The 15,529-nt window shown below is 47.3% G+C and overlaps 1 protein-coding gene across 4 annotated transcripts in view; it reads right to left on the bottom strand.

Annotated features, from left to right (window-relative positions):
* Positions 1-8,769, bottom strand: part of ZHX3 (zinc fingers and homeoboxes 3) — a 102,536-nt gene extending 93,767 nt beyond the window's left edge. For 3 of the 4 annotated variants that reach the window (XM_066387799.1, XM_066387803.1, XM_066387802.1), the window contains exon 1: positions 8,311-8,769. The gene's annotated coding sequence lies outside the window, so the exon portion shown is untranslated. Of the gene's footprint in view, positions 1-7,894; positions 7,992-8,310 lie in introns of those variants that run through there. The other variant, XM_066387800.1, reaches the window with a different exon arrangement.
* Between the last annotated feature and the right edge of the window lie 6,760 nt (positions 8,770-15,529).

Genomic DNA, 15,529 nt, shown 5'->3' with positions numbered 1-15,529 from the left:
ACATTTATAGGTTTTCTCTCTATTGTGATTTTGTTCACATTTTCCAAAACACTCCAGATAACTGAGAGCTCTCCCACATACATTACAAACACATGGCTTCTCTCCAAAATTCTGATGCTCATATGGCTTGTGTCCAGTTTGACATCTGATGTGCATATGATAAGATGAATAATGAATACAGACTTTGCCACACACACTGTATTCCCATGGTTTTACTTGTTCAGAGATTTAGAATAAGACCGTTTTCCTCACACTGAGTACCCTCTTTCCCACACACATTCTCTCTACCATATGACTTCCGTTCTAGATCTTCTGGGTCTCCCAGAGCCCTTCTACACAAATCACAATGAGAAAGAAGATGTGACATAGCCACCAGGGCCAAAAAGGATGGGCAACAAGCAATCCTGAGTTTGGTTGGAGAGAGAAGGGAGTAAATGATTTTTTAATCCAGTATCTTCAGAGACAGAATTGTGTCACATAAGTTAATTTTATGGATAACTGAAGCAATAAAACATGCAATCTTATGATGGAAAGCTTTCTTTTTTTTTTTTTTTTTTTTTTTTTTTTTTTTTTTTTTTTTTTTTTCATTTTTCTGAAGCTGGAAACAGGGAGAGACAGTCAGACAGACTCCCGCATGCGCCCGACCGGGATCCACCCGGCACACCCACCATGGGGCGACGCTCTGCCCACCAGGGGGCGATGCTCTGCCCATCCTGGGCATCGCCATGTTGCGACCAGAGCCACTCTAGCACCTGGGGCAGAGGCCACAGAGCCATCCCCAGCGCCCGGGCCATCTTTGCTCCAATGGAGCCTTGGCTGCGGGAGGGGAAGAGAGAGACAGAGAGGAAAGCGTGGCGGAGGGGTGGAGAAGCAAATGGGCGCTTCTCCTGTGTGCCCTGGCCGGGAATCGAACCCGGGTCCTCCGCACGCTAGGCCGACGCTCTACCGCTGAGCCAACCGGCCAGGGCGATGGAAAGCTTTCTAAATTGCATTACTTCCTTCTCAGCCTTTCTGAACTAACCAGACCATAATTTGACCTATTCTTGTTGAACAGGATAACAATAATGATTAATTACTGTATTCATAGATCACTGAGGCTAACAAGACTGTTTCCTCTACAATGAATGTTCCCAAACTGCTATCCTTCAAATTATTTTGTATAGCGTTTCTGCCTCTGTCTTCACCACCTAGCTGTCTCTTCTTGCTTTTGTCAGTGTGTTTGCCTCTAACGAAGGGTCCTTTAATTCATAGCTTCCGATATCAGATAGTCCTGAAAGGCGGTCTATTAAGGGTCATGGGCTAAGGCTCATTCCATGTCCTAAGCTTCAGACCCAGACAGTCAGCTTCCATATCCCACGTTCTTATCCACTATAGCTGTACTTCCCAAACGTGTTTCATCATAAAGAATTACCAGGTGTGTGTGTGTGAGGGGGTGTTAAAATATACATCCTCAGTTCCCTCTCCTAGAAATCTAATTCAGTGGGCCTTGGGTGGAGCGCTGGAAATGTATTTTCAACACATGCCCTCAAATGATTTTCATGACTGAGTCTAGTCAATACCACATGCCATCGGTGCTACCCACTGGGATTGATTCCTTCAGAATCAAAATGAACTTGGCCAAAGCCGACTCCTTTTAGAGAGACCTTGTAATCAGAGAAGCTTCTAGATCACCGAGCACCCACTGCCCTGCTCTGCTGAGGCTCCTGCAGCCCGGCCATCACACTTCCCAATGCTGCCACCTCATTCAGAAGATCTGGCACACCTTCCTTCCCCCACCCCAAAAGTCCAGCCATCCTGGTGGCTTCTCTGACCTCATGGGTCACCCAAACAACTCTCCAGCTTCTCAGTTACTTACCCTCCTCGACTTCACTCATTCACTGAGCTCACTCACTTCAGCCATTCATGTCAGTGGCAAAACCCAGGAGCCTGTCGTGTCCAATAATTAACTGCTCCAGCTGAAGTCTTCCGCTCACACGTCCCTCCCTAACCTCCTATTATGCCATCACCGCAATACACCTGCTCCTTGGCTTCATCAACACCTCCGGCCTTTGTGTACTCCCACCCAGCCTAAACACTTTCACCTACCATGTTCACCACTCCCGGCCAATACCCTCAATGCCTCTGCCCTACTGTCCTTCTGCCGCTCCCCGCTGCAAACCCCAGCCCCGGCTCAACCCAACTAAAACCAGGCAGCTGCACACTACCGGTGTCCCAATCAACCCCTGGTCTCCTACCTCAACAGAGCCACGTGCACTGCCTGGAGACCATGGATGCTGCCCAAGGTCACTCTTCCCCTTCCTGACCTCAGCTGTGTGTCAACTATCCTTGTTTGTCCTCTAACCTCTTCCCACTTTTAGCAGAAAGCCTCACCTTCTTTTTCAGCAAGATGATGGAAGCCATTATATTGGCACTTGTTTATAAGCCCAGAAAATGCAACTGTGCCCAGATATTCCATCATAGGGTCTGTCGAGCCCACTGCATCTATCCTAGGTCTACTGTTTGCTTGGGTATTTGAAGTAAGCGCCCCAGTGATAGCCATTACAGAAGTAAGCAGTAATGCTGGTGAGCACCTTTCTGGTGAAAAGTATAAAAATAACCGGCCTCTCAAAATTGGCCTGACTGACCAAGCGGGTAGTGCATGGATAGAGTGTCGAACTGGGATGCAGAGGACCCAAGTTTGAAACCCTGAGGTCGCTGGCTTGAGCTTGGGCTCATCGGCTTGAGCGTGGGCTCACCAGCTTGAGCACGGGGTTGCTGGCTTGAGCATGGGATCATAGACATGACCCCATTGTCGCTGGCTTGAAGCCCAAGGTCGCTGGCTTGAGCAAGGGTTCACTTGGTCTGCTGTAGCCCCCTCCCCCCCCATCAAGGCACATATGAGAAAGCAATCAAAGAACTACTAAGGAGCCGCAACAAAGAATTGATGCTTCCCATCTCTCTTCCTTCCTATCTGTCCCTTTCTGTCCCTCTCTCTCCCTCTATCTCTCTCTGTCTCTGTCACACACACACAAAAATTGCCCAGCCTCTCTAAAGACCTCTCTACCCTGAGACTCTTTAAGATGGGAAGGAGTTTAAAAAGAACACTGTCTTACCTATAAGCATTTAAATCCAAACATAAAGTTTTCATACATCAACAGAAAAACTATTAATCCCAAGCCAAACAATTTTCTGATAATTTTTATAAGTTCAAAACAAGAATCAGTGAAACAATACTGTTATGATCTGTTTTTCACTGTAACCCAAACTCTATTTTATTGATGGGACTACATGAATTTCCCTGGGGGCTTTTTCCCCCCTCATAATATTAATAGCTAACATTGATTGTTTTTTTTGTGTATAATTATACTCCTCACAATGACCATGTGAGATAAGAGCCATTATTTTTCTTCATTTACAGATGAAAAAAAAAGAGACTCAGACATGTTAATAATTTGCCTGAGGGCTGACAGGTGGAAAGTGGCAAAGGTAAATTAAAGCAGAGCCTGTACATAAACTAATCTATGCATTTTGGCACGCGGTTATTGTCAGAAACTTCCCAGGAAATGCAAAATCCTAGCCCAAGCATTCTTTTTTATAGTCTGATATATGCTTAGAAACAATAACACAAGGAATCATCAAATACTATTATTGCATACTTCCCTCATTTCTACATGCACATCAGAAGGCAGCAATGAGCGCGAGGTGACATTTCTTCAGTCAGTTCGTGTATATTCAAATAGCCCTACCACCATTAGCTGTGTAACTTTAAAAATTACTTAACTTCTCTAAGCTCAATTTTCTCAACTAAAAATAGAAATGATAATGTAATAACCATCACCACCTTAGTTAACTGCTCTCTCAGATATTTAGAGATAATGTGTGAACACACTTAGCAATAGATCTGGCACAAAGTGAGCTGTTATAACAATAATTATTATTCAAAATGTATCAAGGGCCTGCACCTACCGGATTCTAAGCAGATCACTGGGTGCCAAGACTATATATACCATAAACAGGACAAGACTTCCCCTTTCTTCCCAGATCTTGCAGTCTATTGGGGTGTGTGGGGGGGTGCAGATACTATAATAAAAAGGAAAACAAACATATTAATGAAATACTTGGAATTGCGGCTAAGCAGGAAATGCACTGTACTGAGAGAAGAGACAATGAGGAACTACTGCAGAAGGGGTGATCAGGGCAGGCCCCTCTAAGGCCCCTCTTGGCTTTAGCCAAGACCAGATATTTGAGAAGGATCTTCCTATAAGAAGAGGGGCGAGGGCGAGGGAGTGCGGGGCAGAAACTTGGCATGTTTAAGGGACTGACAGCGCTCCAACCTCACAGAAGTATGGCAGGCAAGCAGGGAGCAGAGGCTGCAGAGGGAGACAAAGGCTGGGCACCTTAGAGGAAGAAGTGGGACTGCGGGGGAAGGTGCAGTGGGAAGCCACTAAGCAGGTGGCTGACATGACCTGGTTCAGACTTTTGGTAGGATCACTCTACCTGTCGTGGAGAGAGTGGGTTAGTTAGAAGATGTTAAGAGTGGGAACAAGGAGCCCAGGGAATAGGTAGAGGCCATTATCCAGCTGAGCGAGGGCGGTAAGTGGAGCAGGAAAGAGAGGGAATGGAGGATTGGTGGTAGTCTGGAGGCTAGGCCGATGGGCCACACTGATGGATTGAAAGGGATTGAATGTGGGGTGAGGAATCAAGAATTCAAGGTTTTAAAAAGCTTCCTCTCATACTACATCTTCTTTGTAAACATTCTACCTTAAGATACAATTTTCCTCATCCTTATAATGAAAATGCCATTAGAAGTTTTATTATCGATGTTATTTCATCTTGAAAGATGAAACCGGTCCTTTCAAAGTTCAAGAGTTACATGAGAAATTTTAAATGCTCAAGAGATCAAGGATTTATTTTAAAATGTTAAAAAAACAAAAAACTCAAGTATTCCTGCTAGGCCATCCAAAAACTGATAAGCAAGGAGCTGAAAAGGATAGAGTTGCCAGGAAAAATATGTAAATAGAAAAGCTACTCCTCAAATAAAAACACATTAAAGCTGTAATTATATCTCTGGGTATCTGTTGACCCCAAAAACACTCACCAAGCTCTTAAGGCTTATACTACCACTAAGAAGTACCAAACTGAAATCACAGCTGTAAACATAACTGGGATACTTGATATATTTCAAAGACTTCCAATGTGATATATGGGATGATGTATAAGAAGGAAAATCAGCAACATTTGCCAAAAATGTTCCTTCCCTCAATTATGAAGCTAAATCAAGACTGTAGCTCTGTTTACAATTATAAGATTCACCTTGTAAATTTCTCATTTTCAGATAAGTAAAGAAGACTAGCCTGACTTTTAAAGATACTGTTATGCCATTCTATGCCATAAGTAGGAGGCTACCACCAGGAGGTCATGGATAATGAGCATTCATTCATTTGTTCATTCAGCAAATACTGACCAAGTACCCATGATATGCCAGGTGCTATCCTGGGACCTGTGGTTACACCAGTGAAAAAGTTTCACATTTCTCAGTTAATGGGGGTAAGAAGACCATAAAACAACAAATAAATTTATTAAGTGGTATTAAGTGCAATGAAGATACGTAAGGTGGGTTGAGGACCACCACCAAATGAAGTGTATTTACACAAGGGTCAGGGAAAGCCTGATGTTATATCTGAGCAGATCTCTGAGACCAGAACTAAGATATCCAGGGAACAGTGTTCTCAAAAGAGGGAACAGCAAGTGCAAAGGTACTGAGGCTTCTGTATGAAAATTTTTAAATAATCTATTACCTTAAAATTATTTTTTCTTATTTATTGATTTTTAGAGAGAGAAAAACAAAAACAATGATTTGCTACTCCATTCATGCACACACTGATTGGTTGATTCCTGCATGTGCCCTGACAAAGGACAAACCCATAACCTTGGTACATGGGGACTTATGCTCCAACCAACTGAGCCACCCGGCCAGGACTACTTGAAGTTTTAAAGACATAACAAAGAGATCCATCCAGCAGACTGAAAGTGAGGACAAGGAGGTAGCCTACTAGGCAAGAACTTCAGATTTTACTTTAAAATGAGAAGCAATTGGAGTGCTCTAAGCAGAGGTTCTTTTTCAAAAGCTCACAAAGGGCAGACAAGTTCTTACTCATAAAAATAAAATAGCTAACTCTTCTAACCTATTTATAAGTTTAAAAAACACACAATAAAACAACTTTATAGTATGGTAGCATTGTTGTAAGAAAAAACATTTACACATAGGAACAAAAGACTAAAAAGATAAATACCAAACTGTTGTTTCCTCTGGTTTGTGGGATTGTGGATTTTTTTTCTTAGGCTTTTGTTTTTCTAGTTTTATGCCTTAAACATGAAATACTCTTTTAATTTTTTAATAGTATCTTTTTTTTTTTTTCAGAGAGAGAGTCAGAGAGAGGGATAGACAGGGACAGACAGACAGGAACAGAGAGAGATGAGAAGCATCAATCATCAGATTTTTGTTGTGACACCTTAGTTGTTCATTGATTGCTTTCTCATATGTGCCTTGACCACGAGCCTCCAGCAGACTGAGTAACCCCTTGCTTGAGCCAGCGACCTTGGGTCCAAGCTGGTGAGCTTTTTGCTCAAGCCAGATATCTGAGCCTACGCTCAAGCTGGCGACCTCGGGGTCTTGAACCTGGGTCCTCCGCATCCTAGTCCGACGCTCTATTCACTGTGCTACCGCCTGGTCAGGCTTTAATGTTATCCTAAGAAAAAAAAATACTTCACTCCCAACGTGAGACTGCCTTAGTCTGAAATTGTAATATGGCGGGGGGAGTGAGGGGGGACACAAAAAACAAAACATGGGGAACATTTTCTCCAAAAATTACCTGACTGCCCATGCAATGTTTGCCTGTTATGAAGCACTGCACAAATCATGCTCTGCTGAATGTATCAAGGTCACAAAACCAACTTGGTTAATATGTTTATCTTTACATAGGAGCGCTGTCCTCTAAAGCAACTTTGATTACCATCTTTCCCCGGCAGCAATAGAAGGCCCTTTTCATTAATTTTCTAAGACTCTGATACTACTTTGCTGCTTCTGGATTTTTCCACTGTCTGTCTCTTAGAAACAAATTAAGCTCAAATAAGTTGTTCCAGCTAACAAAGTGCACTTTTGGTCCTGTCCTCGTGGTTGAGAATTATCTGGCAAAATATCAAATTGCTTTTAGGACGCATTTTCTCTTAGTTTTGAAATATTGCACTATTGCACTACTAAGCTACTGCAAATAAAGAACATGTATAAATGGAAGTACAGAAATCCTTTCTGAAAGTGACGATGTGTGGAGGTCCCATGAATAAATATACTATGTGTGTATAACAGATAAAAACAGAAAGGAGTGTGCCCTCCCCACTCCTCTACCTAACCGCTCCCCTCACCATCACATAACAGGGCACAAGCCCAGAGCGGTCACAGCTCAGAAAACAAACCACTCAACTCAAAATGACTCAAGTTCTCAAACATTTTGCACCTGAGCGCCACATCCCACCCACTCCTTAATCACTTCCAACAGGCTTCTCTGAATGAAAATCCCAAATCCGAAGGTTTAACAAGCCCCCAAGCTCCGCTCACACGCCGCTCGGCCACTCGCGGCACCCGGGAACCCGGCGCCGGGGTTCTGTTTTCGGGTGGCCGGCCACACGAGGCTCCCAGGATCCCACCGCACCCCAGTGGGTTGCGACCGGGTTCAGCCGACGCTCTTTAGACCACAGGCAACTGCTGGCCCGTGCCCGCAGGACAAACCGGCTGGCGGGAATGGACCAGTGGCTCTGGGGTCCCGCATCTCTGCGTGGGTGAGGCGGTCCCCCGCGCTCCCCGCCCTGCTCCCGGGCGCACTCGCAGTGCCCACCAGGCGCACCCCCGGACACGCACCCTCACACGGTCAGGCGGGCACCTGCGGCCCCCACCACCCCTCCACAACCCCTTTGCCGCTCCTTCAGCAGCTGTCTGGCCGACCAGAGCTACGCCGACCCCCGGAGCGGGGGCACCCCCCATGCGCCCCAGGACGCCCGAGACCGGAGCTGGGGGAGGGGGTGATGACAGATGGGCGGGGCGGGGCTTCGGGGGGAAGGGGCGGAGCCTCCCAGCATGGGGGTGCTGGCGGCTGACAGAAAGACCGGGGCAGCGGGCGGGAGGGGTTGGCGGACACCACGGGCAGGGCTGGGGGTCAGGCGCGGCGGGAAGGCGCTCGCGCAGACACAGCGGGCTGACAGGCAGAGAGACGCACAGACACGGGAGCTGACAGTCGCGGGGGCACACGGGGCCGCCGGGCCGCGGCAGGCGCTCACCTGGCAGCTGCGGCGGCGGTGGCGGCGGCCCCCGCGGCCTGGCCGCTCTCGCCGTGCTCCGGCCTCCCTTCTGGCGGCCGGCCGGCCGGCCGGCGCAGGCCCCGCTCAGGCGGCGGCGGCAACGCCGGAGCCGCGGACTGCTGAGCGGCAGGGACGCAGCTGCACCAACCGACTCCTGGCCGCTCGGCTCAGCTCGGCTGTGCTCGGAGGCGCTCGGCTGGGCTCGGCCCCGCTCGGCTCAGCTGGGGGCGTGGCCCGAGCTCCCTCCACCCCCGCCCAAGTCTCCTCTGGAGCCAGGCGGGCGGGGCTTTCGGGCGGGCGTGAGCCCCTGACGTTGCAGAGAGCAGACCTTGCCCCTGAGCGCATGCGCGGGCTTGGGTCCTGCTTTTCCCCATGTGGAACCTGAACGGGGTGGGGAAAAGAGAGCATAGGGGCGGATGCTGCGGCCCCAAAGGTTCCCGGCTTTTGTGCTCCGTATCCTGGTCTTTCTAGAGGACCAACTAAGGAAGGCCACACCAGGCTACACTTTCAAAAGGATGTGGGCAGGGCAGGACAGGGGCCTGAGGCCGTCCCCTCCCCCTTCCCCAGTCCAGTGTTTCCCAACATGCGTCACCTTGGGAGTCAGTCTTTCTTTTATCCCACCAGCAAACACGTCATTGCAGTTTTGAAATTCTTCTATTTCCTAAACAGAACGACAACTTCTGATAACTGCTTTCCTAATATCAAATCTTCAGGTACATGAGAACTTTAAAGCATCAATTAGCCTTTCGCATACAAAAATGCTGTCCTTTCTTCACAGCTCCTATGGTGGAATCCGTAATGCCTGGGATGGGTGTGGGCCCTTTTCCGACCTTTTGTCACACAATCCAGGCACAATTTCTGCTACGGAGCCCGGAGCCCAAGTCTATAGCAACTATGCTCAGAAAGAGGTCCCCACCTTTAGAATCTAGTGATTAATAAACAACAAGAGCTTCGCAGTCTGACGTAACTGGGTTGGAATCCCAGAACTGCATTATACTAGCAGATTAATAGTTGGCTGAGTGACTTAGGACATGCTACTTAATCTCTCATCCGTAAAAGAGCTATGAAAATACTAGCAACTAAGCCACTAGGAATGACTGAAAGGATTAAATGACAGCACATGTGAAGTTTTCTGCACAGTGCTTGGTGTTCAATAAATAAGGTTTACTTTAACTTCAGGTTACTTTTAACCCTCAGAGCCTGAAAACCAGTGGACATATAAGGGTTGAGCAAAAGTAGGTTTATAGTTGTGAACCTACTTTTGCCTACCTCTGTACCCACACGCACACACGTTTAGCAATATGTCAAACTTGACATGTATAAAGCCAAACTGAAAACTGCTTCCCAACTTGCTCCTTTCAGTCTCCCCCACCTTAGTTAATATAATTCCATCCTTCTGGTGGCTCAGGACAAACCACTGAAATCATCCTTGACGCTTCTCTTCCTATCCTATCCCACACACCATCTAGTAGCAAAGTTGGTCAGCTCGCCCTCTGAAGTATCCTCATTTGAGCCCTCACCTTCTCTCTCCTAGAAGATTACAATAACTTGCTCCCTGCTCTCCCTGAATTCACTTTGCTCAGATTCTTCTCAAGCAGTTTGTGGGACTGTTAAAACCTGAGTCAAAACATTGTGTCACCCCCCCTTGAAAGCCTTCAATGCTTCCCTCCTCACTCAGAGCAAAAGCCAAAGTCTTTGTTTTTTCCAGGGTCTTCAAGATTCTATGTGATCAGCATCCCTACCTTCACCCCCCACTCTTTTTTTTTTTTCTTTCATTTTTCCAAAGCTGGAAACAGGGAGGCAGACAGACTCCCGCATGCGCCCGACCGGGATCCACCCGGCATGACCACCAGGGGGCGATGCCCTGCCCCTCTGGGGCGTCGCCCTGTTGTGTCCAGAGCCATTCTAGTGCCTGAGGCAGAGGCCACAGAGCCATCCCCAGGGCCTGGGCCATCCCTGCTCCAATGGAGCCTTGGCTGCAGGAGGGGAAGAGAGAGACAGGGAGGAAGGAGAGGGGGAGGGGTGGAGAAGCAAATGGGCGCCCCTCCTGTGTGCCCTGGCCGGGAATCGAACCCAGGACTCCTGCACACCAGGCCAACGCTCTACCGCTGAGCCAACCGGCCAGGGCCACCCCCCACTCTTGAGGCAAGATAGTAAGAAGCCAGGAAAATTCTCTGCCAAGTAGAATGGGGGAAACTGAGACATATAGCTGAATAAACTGGCCGAGCAATTTCCGGCCAGATGCAGTGCCACTTCCCTAGAGAAAACATCTAGGCCCCAGTCCTATTTTAGCTCCAGGCCCAGTTGGGGGACCCAGGCTGCGGTGTCTGGCCCCCTGGGTGGAGGAGCACCTAGAAAAGCTAATGAATATGCTATTGAAATCCTCCCCTAGGCCCTGGCCGGTTGGCTCAGTGGTAGAGCGTCGGCCTGGCATGCAGGAGTTCTGGGTTCGATTCCCGGCCAGGGCACACAGGAGAAGCGCCCATCTGCTTCTCCACCCCTCCCCCTCTCCTTCCTCTCTGTCTCTCTCTTCCCCTCCCGCAGCCAAGGCTCCATTGGAGCAAAGTTGGCCCGGGCGCTGAGGATGGCTCCATGGCCTCTGCCTTAGGCACTAGAATGGCTCTGGTTGCAACAGAGCAATGCCCCAACTGGGCAAAGCATCGCCCCCTGATGGGCATGCCGGGTGGATCCCGGTCGGGCTCATGCAGGAGTCTGTCTGACTGCCTCCCCATTTCCAACTTCAGAAAAAAATACAAAACCCCCAAAACAAACAAACAAACAAAAAAAGAAATCCTCCCCTAAACTCCTAGTCTTTATTTTAACTTACTTTTATCTAAGAGTGAGAGAGAGACAGAGAGAGAGAAGAAAGGAAGAAGGGAGAAAGATAGAGGAAGGGAGAGAGAGGAAGGAAGAAAGAAGGGAGAAAGAAAAAGTGGAAGGAGGGGGGTAGGGAGAGAAGCATCGACTTGTTGCTCAACTTAGTTGTCATTGATTGCTTCTCCTATGTGCTTTGGGTGGGGATTGGTCCAGTGACCTTGGGTTCAAACTGGTGACCTTGGGGTCAAGCCAGTGACCTAGTGCTCAACCCTGTGCTCAAGCTGGCAAACATGGGCTTAAGCTGGTGACCTTGGGTTTTAAACCAGCAACCTCAGCATTCCGGGTTGATGCTCTATCCATTGCACCACCATCCTCAAAACAAAGGACCCAGCACATCTCCCCTGAGAGCACACCTGTGCCTATCCCTCCCCCTTACTTTTCTTCTTCCTCCTACCCCTCTCCCTCCCCCACCCAAGGCATGTATCTCCTAAACTTTGAGGGTCTTCACAAGACTTGCAACCATAGTAGCAGTGGGCGGCAGCAGCTTGTCCGGGGCTAACTCCCTGAACCTGTCTCCAAGGCCCCCTTTTCTCCACTCACTTCTTCCCCGTAGGTTTCTAGACAGAGCTGCTCCACACAGGCTCTCTCCTGTTGCTTCTTCTATTCTAGGCCCTTTCTTGTTTCACTGTCCCAGCTTTAATAAACTTTTTCTCAAGATCACCTCGACTCGTGTTGTGAAGTTTATCCTGCACAAAGAGTCCACACTTTACCGGCTGATCCTAGGCAGACCCTAAGGGCTAGGTCCCCTATTCGATGACACTCGAACTGCGTCGCCTTCCACTTGACCCCCTCACACATTCCATTCCAGCCACACTAGCCTCCTCCCTGGTCCTGGAACATGTGGGCTCACTTTTACACCTCAGGACCTTTGCACTTGGTATTTTCCCTCCAAGAAATCAAAAAAGCCTTGTATTGTCATTCCAAATAACTACTCAAGAGTCACCTCCCCAGGAAAATCTCCCCCGACCACTCTACTAAAACTATCAAATCCCAACCTCTCTCATTCTCGCTCCTCATCCTGCTTCATTTTTTCCTCATCACCTTTATGACCTGAATCTCATCTGTCACATCCCAAGGGCAGGAACTTTGTGTTCTAGCCTCTGGGACATGGCCTGACATGACCTGAATGTCATCTGTAATGTCCCAAGGGCAGGAACTTAGTTAGGTTCTAGCATCTGGAACATGGTCTGACATGCTCAGGTAGGTACTCAATAAATATTTCTTGAAGGAAAGTATGTATGGAATATGGTGTTCCAATTGGTTCCATTTACTCAACAAACTTTTCCAAGCATGTGTTCTGCCCCAGGCCCCATGGGACGCAGAGATAAAGGCACTCTCCTGACCGCTGAGGCACTCAATATCTCGGAGGAGACAGACATGGAAAGAGGTATTTCTGGAAGAAAATATGTAACACTAGATGGATATGCCAACTGCTTTGGGAAGCAGGGAGGCGGACAGAATTCATAAGATAAGGACAGCATGGAAAGGCTTCCCAGAGGCGGTGACATCAGGCTGGGTCTAAACAGCTAAGGAGTGACACTAGGTGGGGGAAACAGGATGCACTTAATACCAACATTGGGAGTAGTGTCAGAAATCGTGTTTACCCAACGAGGCAAATTATATTTCTTTAAAAAAAAATAATTTAAGCAGATTCCAGGTGATCCCTGTAATGTCACCTGCACTCACATTCTTTTTAATTTTTTTAAAAAGATTTTATCAATCATTTAAGAGAGGAGAGAGAGAAAGAAAGAGAGAGAGAAGGGGGAGGAGCAGGAAGCATCAACTCCCATATGTGCCTTGACCAGGCAAGCCCAGAGTTTTGAACCGGCGACCTCAGTGTTACAGGTTGACGCTTTATCCACTGTGCCACCGCCTGGTCAGGCACATTGATTGAGTCTTGTATGTGCCCTGAGCAGAGATGGAACCTGGCCATGAGGCCAGCTTAAAGAAAATGAAAGGAGAACCTAAAGCCTTAGGGAGGGAGAAGAGGAGGGTTCTCCCAGGCCGAGGGCAAGCACCCAGCTGGACTTCTGCGGGAATTGGAAGCAGAGTAAGCATTACCAGTAGGACCCTCTCTCTCTGCAAACTTGTTTTTTTCTCTGCTACCGGATAACAAAATGGAATATATGTCTGCCAACCGCCCCTAACTACTTGACAATTCCAATGACCCAGAGCGACTACAAAGCCCTAATCATTCCAATTTCCAAATCCCAGAGAAAAGGCTCTCGGTGACCCAACTTGAGTCAGAGTTCCCACCCCCACAGAACAATGATGGTCAGCTTATAAGTGATGGAGGTCACCAGGAACCCACCTCTGTGGATCAAGACCACAAAAAAGGGATCTGAGCTGAAGAGGTATCTTAATAGAAATCTCTCACAGAACCATTGATTTCACCCAGAAGAAAACATCTGGGAGACATTTGATTACAACATAGAGATGATTACTGATTCTGATCTCTGCATGGGTGAGAGGTCTCTTCTTAGGTAACAACCAGACAGGAAGTTGTTCTTTTCCCAACAAGAAGTGAACAAAAACTGGGTGGTCTCCATAAGCTCCTCTGTAGCAGGTGTTCTGATGGCCTCCTGTGGTACTTGACATTGATGCCAGCCACCAACGATTTTTGGGTTTGCTTCCTAAACATGTAATAGGATTGTTCTTCTTAACATCTAGGAGTCAGGATTGGCCATGTCACTTGCTTTTATTGCAATCAATAAAGTATGAGTAGAAGTATGTCACTCCTGGGTCCAAATTTTAGAACTAGTAGGCAATTTTTCATTGTCTCTTTCCCTCCATAACAGCAATAGGTAATGCTTGAGATAGTTATGACTTCATCAGTCTGGGTCCTGGAGTCCTGGAGTGAAAAAACATGGAATAATGCCCCAAGGGGACCCACAGGGGACATGTAGTATAAAAAGAAACAAACCTTTGCTGTTATAAAAACAAGACTGGTGCTAGTTTGTAACCATAGTAAAACCCAGCCTATCCTGACAGATAGGTCTTCCTAACATCCAGTCTACCTTATGCCCCATTGTACAGCGTTGAGACAATTTGAGTGGGATGGACCCCCGTCTCCCACAAGTGGGTGTGGACCCTGACTGTTCTTAGCCAGGGGAAGTAATCTCATGTACCTTGTATTGACTGCTTCAGGGACAGCCCTATCACCCTGGCCTACCTCTGTCAGAACCCAACATTCACCTCATCACAGCAACAGCACAAAACGCACAGTAACAGCACGTCTCCCTGGATGTCGGAAAGGAACCATTTGCTGCTGGCAGCTGTTTTGTGACCATGAGGAAAGCCAGCCTAAAGGTGAAGCCAACGCATGAAGTAGGGAAAGGCAGAAAGAACTGAAGAGAAACAGAGTTGGGGGTACTGATCAAGGCCTACCTGAATCCATCTACCAAATAAAGTTACATAAGTCAATGCATTCCCTTTATTGTTGATTCTATTTTGAGTTGGAGTCTCTATTATACTTGAAAACAAAAGAATTCCAACTATGCCTGTTCACTGCATAGCTCTGAAGGAAAGAGTTTGAGCTTTGAACAATCGCAGGAAGAGAAGCTGAAAATTCTACTTGATATATATATATATATATATATGTATATGTGTATGTGTATATATATATATATGCATATATATATATGCATATATATATATATACCAGTTCCTTTTCAAGAATGAGCATCACAATGCAGGCACAACACAGAGAAGGATCAGGATGAGGCCCGATGTCAGGAATGTCTTCTTCCAGCCCTCACAGCGAGGGTTCCGCTGCCTCCACGAGCAGCCCAGCCCAGCCCAGGACCTGCGCCAGGCAGAATAGGCAGGATCCCCATCCTATCACAGAGTGGGACCTGGAGTTGTATATCTTATTTTCTCAATATGCAGTTTCTGTTGGACCAGAGATGAGCTTGAGTGTCTACGAACTCTTCAAGCTCAAGGCATTATCTGCCCCCCCCCCCACCACTCTCCAATAAATATGTATAGTGCATCGACCACGCAGCTGGCCTTCTCTTAGGTTCTGAATATGCAACAGTGAATAAACCCAGAGACCGCCATGGAGCTCACAGTCTAATAAGTAAGGCAGAAGAAAAATAAGACAGATTTCAGAGAAACAACAATTAGAATAACAGCCTGCTTCTCATGACGAACAGAAAGAAGACTGAAATGGTATCTTTAAAGTCTACAGGGAGAAGAAAACTGCCAACTAAGAAACTCTGTACTCCTTTCAAAAACTGAAGTGAAATAAAGACATTTTCAGGACAGAAAAGAGAGAGAGAGAGAGATGTGGAGGATTCAATGCCAGCCAGCCTGCACTACA

This window comes from Saccopteryx leptura, chromosome 5 (genome assembly GCF_036850995.1).
Source record: "Saccopteryx leptura isolate mSacLep1 chromosome 5, mSacLep1_pri_phased_curated, whole genome shotgun sequence".
NCBI classification, from domain to species: domain Eukaryota; kingdom Metazoa; phylum Chordata; class Mammalia; order Chiroptera; family Emballonuridae; genus Saccopteryx; species Saccopteryx leptura.
Note: the sequence above shows the minus strand (reverse complement) of the source record. Positions and strands in the feature narration are given on the sequence as shown.